Below are 13065 nucleotides of genomic sequence, written 5' to 3' on the forward strand. Positions count from 1 at the left end.
AAAATAAAAATAAAATTAGGTTGCATCCCAACAAGCGTTTGTTTAACGTTGTTAGCTTGACGCTCCAACTAGTATTGGGGCTGTTCTAGTTGAATTCTTTTGTTCGTATGGGCTTGAAAATTTTCCTTTTTTTTACGACATCCACCATGTTTAGGTTCAATCGTCCTTGCGTCTCTTGCTTTGGTTTCGTTTTTTCCTCCAAGAAAACGTTATGTGTGCCTGTCAAGGGGTTAATCCCTTTTAAGTCGACAATGGTCTCATCATTCTCCAAAAATGCGTATTTGAGATGCTTAGGAAGTGGTTTGAATTCCAGATCTGGTGCCTGCACAACAGAAGGTAGAAGTTTAGTATCTATAGGAGACAACAATTCATTAACAGATTCGCAAATAGATCCTGAATCGAAATTATCATCAAAAAATGTTTCAAGTTTATCTTCATAAGGTGACTCAAAAGTTTCTTCTACTAATGAGTCAATTACGTCGACACGATTTATGTTTAAGATTTCACTCGGGTGACTAATAGCGTCATAAACGTTAAACTTCACGACCTCCCCGTCAAACTCTATCGTGAGGGTTCCACTACGGACGTCAATCTTAGTATTTGTAGTACTAAGGAAAGGTCACCCCAACAAGATGTCTGAAGACCAATGAGCGTTATTCTCTTCTATTTTTATCACATAAAAGTCTGCAGGACAGATAAGTCCGTTGACTTTCACTAATAAGTCCTCAAGGACTCCTTCGGGATGCACAATAAACTTGTCTGCTAATTGAATGATAACACTTGTTTTCATAAAAAACCCACGTTAAGTGATTCATAAATAGAAAAAGGCATTACATTTATAGATGCCCCTAAATCACACATAGCTTTTTTAATTCCTAAGTGGCTTATTTTGTATGGTATTGCAAACATGCCCCTGTCTTTACATTTTGCTGGCATCTTCCGTTGTAACACCGCAGATACATTTTCACCAACACTTACTCTTTCATTTCTAGTCAATTTTCGCTTGTTGGAATAAAGCTCCTTAAGGAACTTGGCATATCGCGAAATTTGTTTAATGACATCCAACAATGGTATATTGATCTCGATGTTTTTGAATGTTTCAATGATCTCTTTTTCCTCCACACCTCTCTGATGTTGGTTCAATTGTCCTTGAAACAGAGGTTGAATTATGGGCAGTAGAGGTTTTGTTCAGACCTGTTCATCGTTCTTTTGCTTTTTTTGGGTAGAATCTTGATCAAGATTCATGCCAGGATTTGGTTCCAGTGCTTTTCCACTTTGCAACATCACTACATTTGCGTGTTTTCTTGGGTTAGGTTCCGTTTGTGATGGTAGCTTTCCTTGTGAGTTCATTTTCTCAACTGATGTGGTCAATTCTCTTATAGAGGCCTCAACTTTTTGTTAAAAATCAAGCATATTAGCTACTAATTTATTGACGATGGTTTCTAGAGAGGTACCTAAATCTCGCGAATGTTGTGGAATTATGTTTTGGAATGGCTGGTTGTACCTTGGGTTAGCTTCGTAACTCAAGTTAGGATGATCTTTCCACCCTGGGTTATAGGTATTAGCATAAGGGTCATATCGCCTTTGGGGTGGTCTAGGAAAATTCCCCACAACATTCAAATAGGCTATAGTATCATCACACAAACTAGGACATGCGTCTGTTGTATGTTTGGGTGTTGCAAAAATTCTGATGGTCAGGTTGGTCCTATTTTTACTACAAAAAGAGAATTTATGATATTAGTAAGTTGATCAACTTTATCTTCTAAAGTCGAAATGCTTAACTGGTGAACCCTTCTAGTGGGCTCAGGATTGGCTCGGAATTGTTGAGTATTTGTAGCCATCGTGGATATCAAGTCCCTTGCCTGTTAGGGAGTCATGTTGACGAATGCTCCTCCACTGACGACATTTACCATATTCATCTCCATGGGCTTTAAGCCCTCATAGAAGTATTGGAGTAGAGACTGTTTTGTTATCCCATGTTGTGGGTAACTTGCACACAATTTCTTGAATCACTCCCAATAGTCGTAAAGAGTCTCCACATCTTTTTACCTTATCCCAACAATCTCCTTTCTTAATTTAGCCACACGCGATGCTGGAAAAAACCAGTTGAAAAACAAACAGGAAAGATCAGTCCAAGTTGTAATAGTTCCAAGAGGTAGGTAAAACAACCATTCCTAGCAGAATCTGCTAGGGAGAAAGGGAAAGCCCGCAATTTGATTTGATCCTCAGTTACATCCTGAGATTTCATACTAAGACAAACCATATGAAACTCTTTTAGATGTTTGTGTGAATTTTCATTTTGTAATCTTTAAAAAGTTGGCAGTAATTTGGATTACTCCTGACTTTAGTTCAAAATTAGTATCCATAGTAGGATACGCAATGCATAACGGCGGTTGTTCTACAAGAGCTTCGGCTAATTACCGAATCGTTTGAGCCATAGGTTGATGTGCTAGATTCGAGTTTTCATTAACCCTAGTGTTAATCACTTATTCTGGTGGATCAACTCCTATTCTTTCATTCTTTAGTGTTTGAGTAGGGTTTTCGTTAACCCTAGACTCAATTTCGTCGCCTGCTTCTATTTCTGGCGGTGGGTTACTCTAAGTCTCTACCACCTCTGATTGCTTTTTACGTTGCTTTGTTTCCTTGCGATTAGCTTTCGCAGTCTTCTCTATTTCTAAATCAAACACAAGAATACCTGGAGTAAATTTTCTCATAAGAAAAAAAAAGATTAGTACGTTACCAGACCCCGGCAACAGAGCCAAAATTTGGTGTATCGTTGAAAGCACAGAAAATAACCTATCCCTATAAAATAACGAAAAGAATAGTATAAGGGAAGTAGGGTCAAATCCTTAGGGACTAAATTTGCACAACTACTTGTTCCTTGAGATTCTAGGCATAGTCGTGCCCAAGAAAAATGGCGTACCTAAAAAAAATAAAAAAAAAGAGATAGAATTAAAAATATGGCCGAATTGAGATTGTATAAATTGAAATTGAAATTCTAAAAATAAACAGAATTGAGAGAATGGATTCTTCAATTTGAGGGGTTCCAACCTCCGATTACCTTGATCTTCCTTGAGTTCAATCCTAGGCTTTTAGGTGATCCTTCTCATAGTAGAATAAGCCAGTTATAGTGGAAGAGGGTGCCTACGACCATCAGCTCTACTTAGATTTTAGACTTAAGATTTAGAGGAACCTGACTCTAGCCAACCGTCACTTTTGTGGGACCGTCTTACATTAGATCATCATTTCTTAATAGCGAATGCCACGCCATTTTGTCTCTTGAGCTCGACAACCACAGACGTAGTAAGCTAACGAGCCAACTGTGCAACCTTCCCAAAACATACAAAGCAATCGCCTTTGCACAAGATGAAAAGATCACTTTTGGAAGGACATGGACGGAAGCATCAATACCGTAATACGGAGAAATAATGAATACTCATTGAGAATGCTAAGTGCGGATTCTAAACCTCATTAAGCTTTTTTGAGGAATCTCGACAACCTTTGGCTAGATGAGTTTAGTGGCTCATACCTTTTGGGAAAAAAGAAATAAGTTTAATAAAATGAAATTTTATTGAATAATAAAAGGAACAAAAACTAAGAGCTTTAGGGAGAAGGAGTTTTTATAGAAAAGATGAGTCCTCATTTATGTCACTCCATCTCCTATTTATAGTATATAGAAAACCTAGTTTGTTCCTATTTAAACTATAAAAATTAAATAAAGATAAAACCTGGAATTAAATCTAAATAATAATCCTAATAGTAATCCTAATAAAATTCAAATTTAAATAGAGTCTTATGTTTATAAATCTCTTCTTTGAATTTTTGCCCCCAAGTCTTTTACACTTCGTATTTTTAGCACCACTTCTTTTCTATTTCGCATGTTGGCCTATTTTATCTTTAAATTCACTCTTTTTGCCCCCAAATTTTCTTTTGCCTTCAATTTAGTCCTTACAAGATAAAAAACCATAAAAAACACAATTTAGTAAAATTATACTCAAAATATATATGCAATTAACACATAAAAGTAAGTCATTTTAGAGTATTATCACCTATACACCCACTTCACACCTATAACATGTTTATCGCTAGGTAGATCAATCAAGAACCAAGTATCATTTGTGTTGAATGTCTTAGAAGTGATTCATTTTTATAGTGTAAATGAGAGAGTTTTTGTAGAATATGATTTCTTTTGGTGAACAATCCACTATGATTATTTCTTTTATTTATTATTTATCTTATGATTAATTATATTAATTAAAATAAAATAATCCTTATTATTTATGTCTTACTTATTTATATTAGATAGAGATAAAATAAAATAATTTCTTTATATCAAAAATCTAAAAGGATTTATTTTTTATTTATCTCTTAATTTATTTAATTGAATTAAAAAAATGATGCCATGGCATTAGGTTTAATCACAAAATTTAATTGGGCAACTTGTAGCCCAAATTTTCCTTATCAATAAATTCCTCCTTAAGACTTAATCACATGCATAATTGTTGTTGAGTGTAAAAGGTAGGTGACTTTTGAAACTATGATGGTCATTTAGGGGTAAAGCTAGAAATTTTTTTAGGGGGGAGAAATTAAATTTTAAATTTTAATAGTTTGTATCTTTATAATTTTTAAAGGATTAAATCAAAATTTATCATTTTTAAGGGCAAAGTGCAATTTTACCTTTACTAATTTAAAATTTTAAAATTTCTAAAGGGCCTAAATAGACAATTTTCCATTTTAAGGGGGACCGGGGCCTCACGTAGCCACCCTAGATACATCATTGTGGTCACTGTTGTACTAGTATTGACCATATTGGTTGGTGTGTGTCGTTTTGGTTCTAAATCAGTATAAAATAATTCAAGTTTTGTTTCAATAAAAAAAATTTGATGTGTTTCGATCCATTTTGACTAATATCAACTTATACCAATGTGTGTCAACCTATACTAGTTGATACAAGATTTTGACATTTAAAACCAATTTGTAATGTTTTTCTCCTAAATATTTTTTTTATTTGTTACATTAAAAATAAAATACAATTATTAAATTAAATTATTTTTTTGAATAGATTAAATTAAGTTATTTAACCTAATTAATAATAGTAAAATTCATATTTGTATAAAACACATTACTACATATGTAATTAAGGTGCATTTGCATGTATATTAATGGCTGAATGCTCAAATTGGGTTCAAAATTTTTAAGGGGTCAAACCTTTTAAAATAGTCAAATAATGGCTAAATTTCTTTAGACATGCTCAAATAAAGGTCCACCATTTCAAAATAGTCAAATAAGGGCTTAAATTTTTTTAAGGTGCTAAAATAAAGGCTTTTCAAATGTTGTATATAATGTTTCAATATTTTTTTTCAAGTAATATCTAATTCAATGGTCATATTTATTATTTTAAACACGACAAAAATTACCTAATTTTGTACTAAAAATTAGGTGAAGTGCTTGAAAAGCCTTTATTTAAGAACTTTTGAAAATTTATCATTATATAATCATTTTGAAAAATTTGATCTGGAATTTTAAAAAAGAGAGAAAGATTTGGCCCCACTTTGATGATTTAACATATATTAATATATAATTTATTAAGAACTAGAAATTAAGGGTGAGCATTCAATCGAATCAAACTGAATTGAATCGAATAAAAACTTTTCGAGTTAATCGAGTTTTCGGATATTATTTTATCATCCTAACTCAATTTGAAATTTTCTTGAATCGAGTCGAGTGAGATGAAATTCGAATCGAATCAAATCAAATATATTTTTCAACTTAAATTTTAAAAAATGACTTTAGTGTTGTTTATTTTTATGTAATTTTTCAAAAAAAATAATTTTCTTTAAAGTTTTTAAACATGATCATACAACGAAAAATTAAAGTAAATAAGTGAATAAATAAAAGCAATACAACATCAACCCAAATAAACAACATAAGTCCAAATAAACAACAAAAACAATACAATAAGATTATAATAAAAAAGATAAGCAAAAGTCCAAGTAAACAACATGGGTCGAAGTAAACAACAACAAGGTTATAAAAAAAACATAAGCAAAAGTCCAAAATACAGTAGAAACCTACACCGGTCCAAAAAAAAAAGAACACAACAAAAGTCCAATAAACCAGAAACAATAACACACCAAACTAATAACAATGACACATTAGTTCAAAAACCATTATAAAATAGTTTAAGTTTCTTTTTGTGCTTCAAACACCATTGATAATCTTGAAACATCTAGTAAAAGTATTGAATGAGTTAGTTAAATGATAAAAAAATGTTAGCAAAAATAAACTAAATAAACATTTAGCTTTATAAACTAATGCAAAGTATATTACCTTCTTGATCTTCGGGTATTTTGGATAAGTCTAGCAAATTTAAAAACAAAAGTGTTAGTTAAATTATAAGAATGCTTACTAATATAAATAACACAAAAGCTTATTTTATAAATTAAAATTTATATATTATCATTAGATTTCCGAAGCCAATCTTATGTGCAAACCAAAGCCTCAACCATGAGAGGAGTTAGAGAACTTCTAAAACTATCGAGAACACGTCCACCCATGCTAAATGCACTTTTCAAGGCGACTGTTGAAATAGGAATAGCAAGAATATCTCGAGCCATTTGTGCAAGAATGGGGAATCTAGGACTGTTCATTTTTCACCACAATAACAAATCAAATGAACTTGAATTGTTTACTTCTTCATCCTCGCCCAAATATCTATCCAACTCAGATTTGCATTCTAATCCAACTTGTTTCTTCTTCTTAAGGTATTTTTGCTTGGCCAAGCCCGTTTTCACTTCTGATTGATCTATTTTCATTGAACTGCAAAGATTTGTCGAAGAAGTAGATCTACCTTTAAATAATTGAATTCTCCCGGCATTAGAAGAATACTCATTGAACAAGCAATGCAATTCTTTATCAATCATTTTCATAATGTCATTAGCAACATTAGGAAAAATCAAGTTGACCCCAAAGTCCAAAAAACTCATTTTACATCGCGGATCAAAGATGACCGCCAAGTAAACTAGCATGTTAATCTTGTTTCCTTCACCCCAATACTTATTATACTTATCTCTCATTTTGGAAGTCATAGAAATTATGTCCAGATCTCCATAATCTTTCCACCCATAAAAAAGACAATGCACATCCGTCAATACTTCAAAAAGTGAATGAGAGGTAACATGCAAAGATCCAGACACCTTCAGTGTAAGATGATAAAAGGCTCTAATACTTTTATAACTCTTCGAGCAATTTCCCAATCATCAAATGTAGGAACTCCATCTCTAGCTGTATGGTCAAGAAAAAAATTATGATAATTAAATACATATGATTCAAATGCACGCTCATATTTTTCTGCCATCTTTAACATAATATATGTTGAGTTCCATCTAGTAGGCACATCTAAACACAATTGAGCCTTACTATCTATTATTTCTTCTTTTACCTTTTGGTTGAATTTTTTCAACCTCGATGGTAATGCTCTTATATACCTCACAACACCTCTAACTCGATCCACAGACATATAAACATCCTTAATACTGTATTGCACAATGAGATTAAGAATGTGTGCAACACATCTCATATGCATAAATTTTCCATTTGCATCAGAAGCATTTCGATGATTCAATTTCTTTCTCAAATATTCAATGGTAACACTATTGACGGATGCATTATCAACCGTAATAGTGAAGACCCTCTCAATCCCCCAATCTTGAAGACATTTTTCAAGGGCTTAACCTATGCTTTCACCTCTATGAGTAGATATTGGGCAAAAATTTATAATTCTTTTTTGCAACCTCCACTCATCATCCACCCAATATGTTGTTAAAACCATATAAGATATCCTCTGTAATGAAGTCCAAGTGACTATCGTCAAACAAATTCTACTTATATCTTTTTCAAAATAATTCTTCATTACACTCTTCATGGAGTTAAACAAATCAAGACAATCCCTTCTAATTGTCTAACGAGATGAAAGACTAAACCGTGGGCATGCTATAGAAAGAAAGTATTTGAAACCCTATCCCTCTACAATTTTAAAAGGCAATTCATCTACAGTTATCATACGAACCAATGCCTTTCTAACATCATCTTTATCAAACACCCAAGTTGATAAATCTGTTGTTAATTGGCTAACCTTCACAAATGATAATTCTGATTGCTTCAAGTCAGAAGTATTACCTCGAGATCTTTTTAGGCATGTTTTCAAATGGTTATTCAAATTCGTTGTAGAACTCGGAGTTGTTTCATGGTGTAAGTAACATCTCAAGCATTGCACATTGCTCTATTTTCCCCCTCTTAAGTCACAAATTTGCTGAAATGGTTCCAACAAGCTTCCCTTGGAATAATCCTTTTTTGAACATTTTCCTTGGTTGTTATTTGACCATCTCTACTTGGGGAAGAATTTTGTGAACTTTGAGTTGAACCATCTCGTTTTGGATCACTCATCTACAAGTAAACATTTGTTACAATCATTAGCCATGACCAATAATTGATTTATGCGATGGAAGATTAAATTTATTAATGATATAAGAAAAGATTAGTTTTTCATATATAATAAAAAATCATTTTAAAATTAAAGGGTGACCAAAGAATGATGTTGTGGTAGGCAGCACTTAAAGGCCTGCATTTATTTAAGGCTAAGGTCTATATGGTGGAAATTATCATTAGTATCTAACTAAAAGCAAGCTGAAGCTTTTATTACAAAATTTTTTTTAGATATACCAGACTTGTCCTCATCTCATTCTATGCAATAAAAATCAATAAAATGAATTAAAAAAAGCTGACACTTTTTCGAGTTTATTTCTAAATGGGTTCTTAGATTATAGTGGCAAGAAAAATGTTATCACAAACTTCAATAAAAAGTAAGAAAACTTCAAAAGTTGCAATCTAGACACCCATATATTGACGTTTTAATCTTGTGCTTCTTAAGCCAAATAATCCTCTTTTATAGTTGCATTCAACATGCATGTGACACCTTGTAAAGCCTCTATCCTAAAATTAATAAGACAATAGAAAACAACTTCAATTTGAATATAAGGCCATAAAAACACCCAAATGAAACCGGCCTGAAGACATCACTTATATATGTAGGTCAAATGCCAACTGAATCAATGGCAAAACAAGCAAACTATAACCATAAATCAACAAAGAACATACAAGGCAATGCATGTCCAGCCCCTAGGCTTTGATATTATGCTAAGCACCCAAAACCATTGCTAACTGATTGTCAAAAGATGGAAAAGCCTAAGTTGATTTTGAGGTCACAATAGGCTCCTAACTGAGCTACTGGTCCTACAACTGCAAATGCTTAGCATTTCATTAATTAATTTCTTTCAAACATCTTATTAAGAAGATAACTAGTAGATGTCACCTAAATTAGGACTTAAGCATAAGTATCAAACCAAAATGTGTCTAGATGCTTAATTCACATCATTAAGGAGAAGAAGCCAGAAAGCCAGAAATGACTTCACCAAGAGATACCAGCAAACCAACCTTCACTTCAGAAAAATGAGATATCTTTGTCTAAACCAAAACTCTAGGGCATCTGCACTCAAACAAGTTGAGAATTCTTTCATTTTAAAAAATTAACCAGAGTAGCATAGACATTAAAGTTTAAATGAATGCCATTCAAATTTTGCATAAAAGCTATTTTTATTATTCTTAGTATGATGATGATTGTGCCTCATTCTATAACAGGAAACAGACAAGTGGAAAAGGAAAAAACAGAGTCTTTAAAGATGAAAAATGTTTCGAAAAAATAACCATCATGCATTTAAACAGTAAAAAATAGAGACATGAAAATAGATCAAAAATCATTCAACTATTCAAAAATGTTTCGCAACAAACCTTAAAGATGCAAAATATTCGAGCTTAAAATGGAAGAAAACAGAGTGCGTTGGTTAGAAGAAACAACAACTCGATTTGGAGGTAAGGATTTTGATTTGAGGGTTTGAATGAACTTGTAATTAAGAAGAAAAACAAGGACGGAGGGTTTATGTTAAATATTTTTGAATAAGAAAGAGAAGAACAGAGTTACGGTTTAATTTAGGGTCTTTTGAGAAGAAAATAGATTTTGGGGTTTGAATTGAATAGAAATTGAGAGAGAAGAAAAACCTAATTTGGATGATGGAGTTTGCTAGAATAAGGGTTTGATTTGGGGGAGGAATTGGGGAAATGGACTTGTGGGCAGACGAGCTTGGAGGGAAATGGGATAAAATAAAATGGTTTGGGATTAGGGGCAAATTGGGTTAAAGTAAAAACCTAAAATTTTAAAAAAATTAAAAATATAGTTTATATTCAGTTTATTTGAATTATTCGAATTCAAAAATTCAACTCGACTCGAACTCAAAATTCAAAAAAAAAAATTCAAGTTGATTCGATTAACTCGAATTGAATAATTCAAAATTTGATTTTTTTCGATTTTTTCGAATCGAATCGAATCGAATTTTGCTCACCCGTACTAGAAATTAAACCATAATTAGATATAAGATATTTTAAAAATATTGATAAACTTAAAATCAATATAATGAAACATATTAACTAATACCTATTGGTACCAAAGCAAAAACGATACCTCAGTTGTTACCAAAAAAACCGATGCCATTGTTAATATGGTATTGATAACCTTGCTTGAAGTTTAGTTACTTTCTCTGTTAAAAAGATTCTTCATCTATAAATTAAGATTCATGTTATACACCTTACCCAGCATGAACATGTGGCATCACAAGAGGATATCTAAGAGGCATTCGCGGATGGCCCTTCGCCTCACATCTATTTTGTTTGTTTTTCATCTAAAGACCACCCAAATAGTCTATCATCTTGTGTCACCCAACTGGTCACTATTGGGTGACTAGCCACTTGGGAACCTTGTCCTCCAAGCCACTTAATTTTAGTGAGAACACACTCACCTCTAAGAGGAGACCATTGAGGCATAATAACCTCGTACTATCTCAATAAGGAGAATGTTAGAGCAATACCATACTCGACAACAACCCATATATAATGGTCTTGTCGCTTGGTTGACCCCATGATCACCATGTCTTGGATTTGTCGATGATGTGGCATTACAGGGCATGAGACCTTCCTCCTTATACATACCCTATGTAATGATGGAGGAGGGAACATCCTCAAGCATTTACCTGTACGCATTTTCTCTTGCTGCCTTACTCTTTCTTGACTTATCTCTTTTTTGGCTCTTCGTCTACTGAAGTGAATTGGTCCTTTTAACACCACTACATTTTCCTCTTTATCTCCTCTATTATTATACACAATATGATTAATAATTTCTTGAAGTTAGTAATGAAATGAGATAACCCATGTAACCTTGTATTTTTAAAGATAAAATAATGGTGAACTTCAATTATATATACATATACTATTTAATCTCGATAGAGTAATTTAAACTTTTGTTTTGGAGCATCATTTGTATTTGTCTCCACGTTTTCTTCCATTATTGCATTATTATAGAGACTATTCTTGTCAAGATTTGGTTGGATAATTATTGAAATTTTCATTTAGTAGTTTAAGTGAATAACTTACATTAGGATGATTCTAAAAACTAAGGTTTTTAGGCACCAATAAAATTTTGTCACATCATCAAAATGGAAGTTGGATATTGGGGTACAACCGCTATCTGGGGAAATGTTCAGCTTTTGAAGCATAACAAATGAAAATAACCTTATTCTGCTTAACAAATGTTTTACCATAGCAATGATTCACACTGATAACCTAGAGGTGGCTAGAACTTAGCAAGATGGCATCTTGATGGATGCGGGAATTATTGTATTTAAGAGGTCCAACGGTTTATGAGGACTGATGGTCAGTGATCTATCAAGTACATTTCTAGAGAAAATAACCTTATTGCCGACAACTTGGCCAAGTTAAGCCTAGGGCAGGAATCAGGATTACAGATTTATAAAGATGCCTCTAATGAAGTCTTAGAAGTACTAAATAAAGAGCAAGCCAGTGGTGCTTTTGATCTTTTTAATTTGGTGTAATTCCTTTACTTTGGTTTTATTTTCACAAAAAAAAATTATTATTATACACTTATCCATAGAGAAATTATTTTATGGACCCTTCCCACCACATAATTCATGGTCTCTTTTCCAATTATTTAATAACATTTCAACAATTTTTTTCATGTGATTGACACATAATTTTGGTAATTTTTTTTACCCTGAACCTCAAACCCTAAATCTAAAATCTCAAGCCTTCAATCTAAAACCTAGAATCCCAAACCTTAAACTCAAACATCAAACATGTAACCTGAAACCCTTAAACCCCGAACTTAAAACTTAAACTCGGACCTTAAACCCAAACCATCCTAAACCCAAACCGTAAGGTTTAAGATTTGGGGTTTAAGGTTTGAGTTCAAGGTTCGAGATTTTAAGTTCGGGGTTCATGGTAAAATAGTTATCAAACTTATGTGTCAATGACATGGAAAAAATTTCACAAAAATTACTAATTTTTTTTAAATTGGTTGCACAAAAATAAAAATATTAACTTATGAAGAAAAGCAAAATGATTAAAATTTGTAAAATAAGAAAAAATGTTTGTTTATAATTTAAAAAATTAATTATTTTAAGTAATTTAATTAAATTTAAATTAAGTTGGAGAAGATATTAAATATAGAGGAGTATCTAATAATACTTTGTTATCTTTAAAATTTAATGATGTGTCATTATTCTATTGATGCCTAAAATCTATACTTTTTAGGATCATCCTAATATAATTTATTCTCGTAATTTAAATGTTATTATTTTTTGTTCTCAAAAATTATGATTTAACAATATTTAAATGTAAAATAGAATAATGTTTTGGTATTTTCAAGAAGCCTTCCGTTTACTATTGTGCTTAATCTACTTCTTCAAGGTTAGTGAATAGCAGCCTTTCGTTTGCCTATTGTGCTTAACTGTAGTTGTCCGGTGGCATTTTTGGAATAAAATTGCTTTTTCAATCTAAAAATAGTAAAAAAACCGTTAAAAAAATGTTTGTTCACTTTAAATGTAAAAATTAAGAATTAAAATATTTTTATTTATATTAATTATTTAAAATATATAAAAATTA

This window comes from Gossypium hirsutum, chromosome D07 (assembly GCF_007990345.1).
Source record: "Gossypium hirsutum isolate 1008001.06 chromosome D07, Gossypium_hirsutum_v2.1, whole genome shotgun sequence".
Classification (NCBI taxonomy): Eukaryota; Viridiplantae; Streptophyta; class Magnoliopsida; order Malvales; family Malvaceae; genus Gossypium; species Gossypium hirsutum.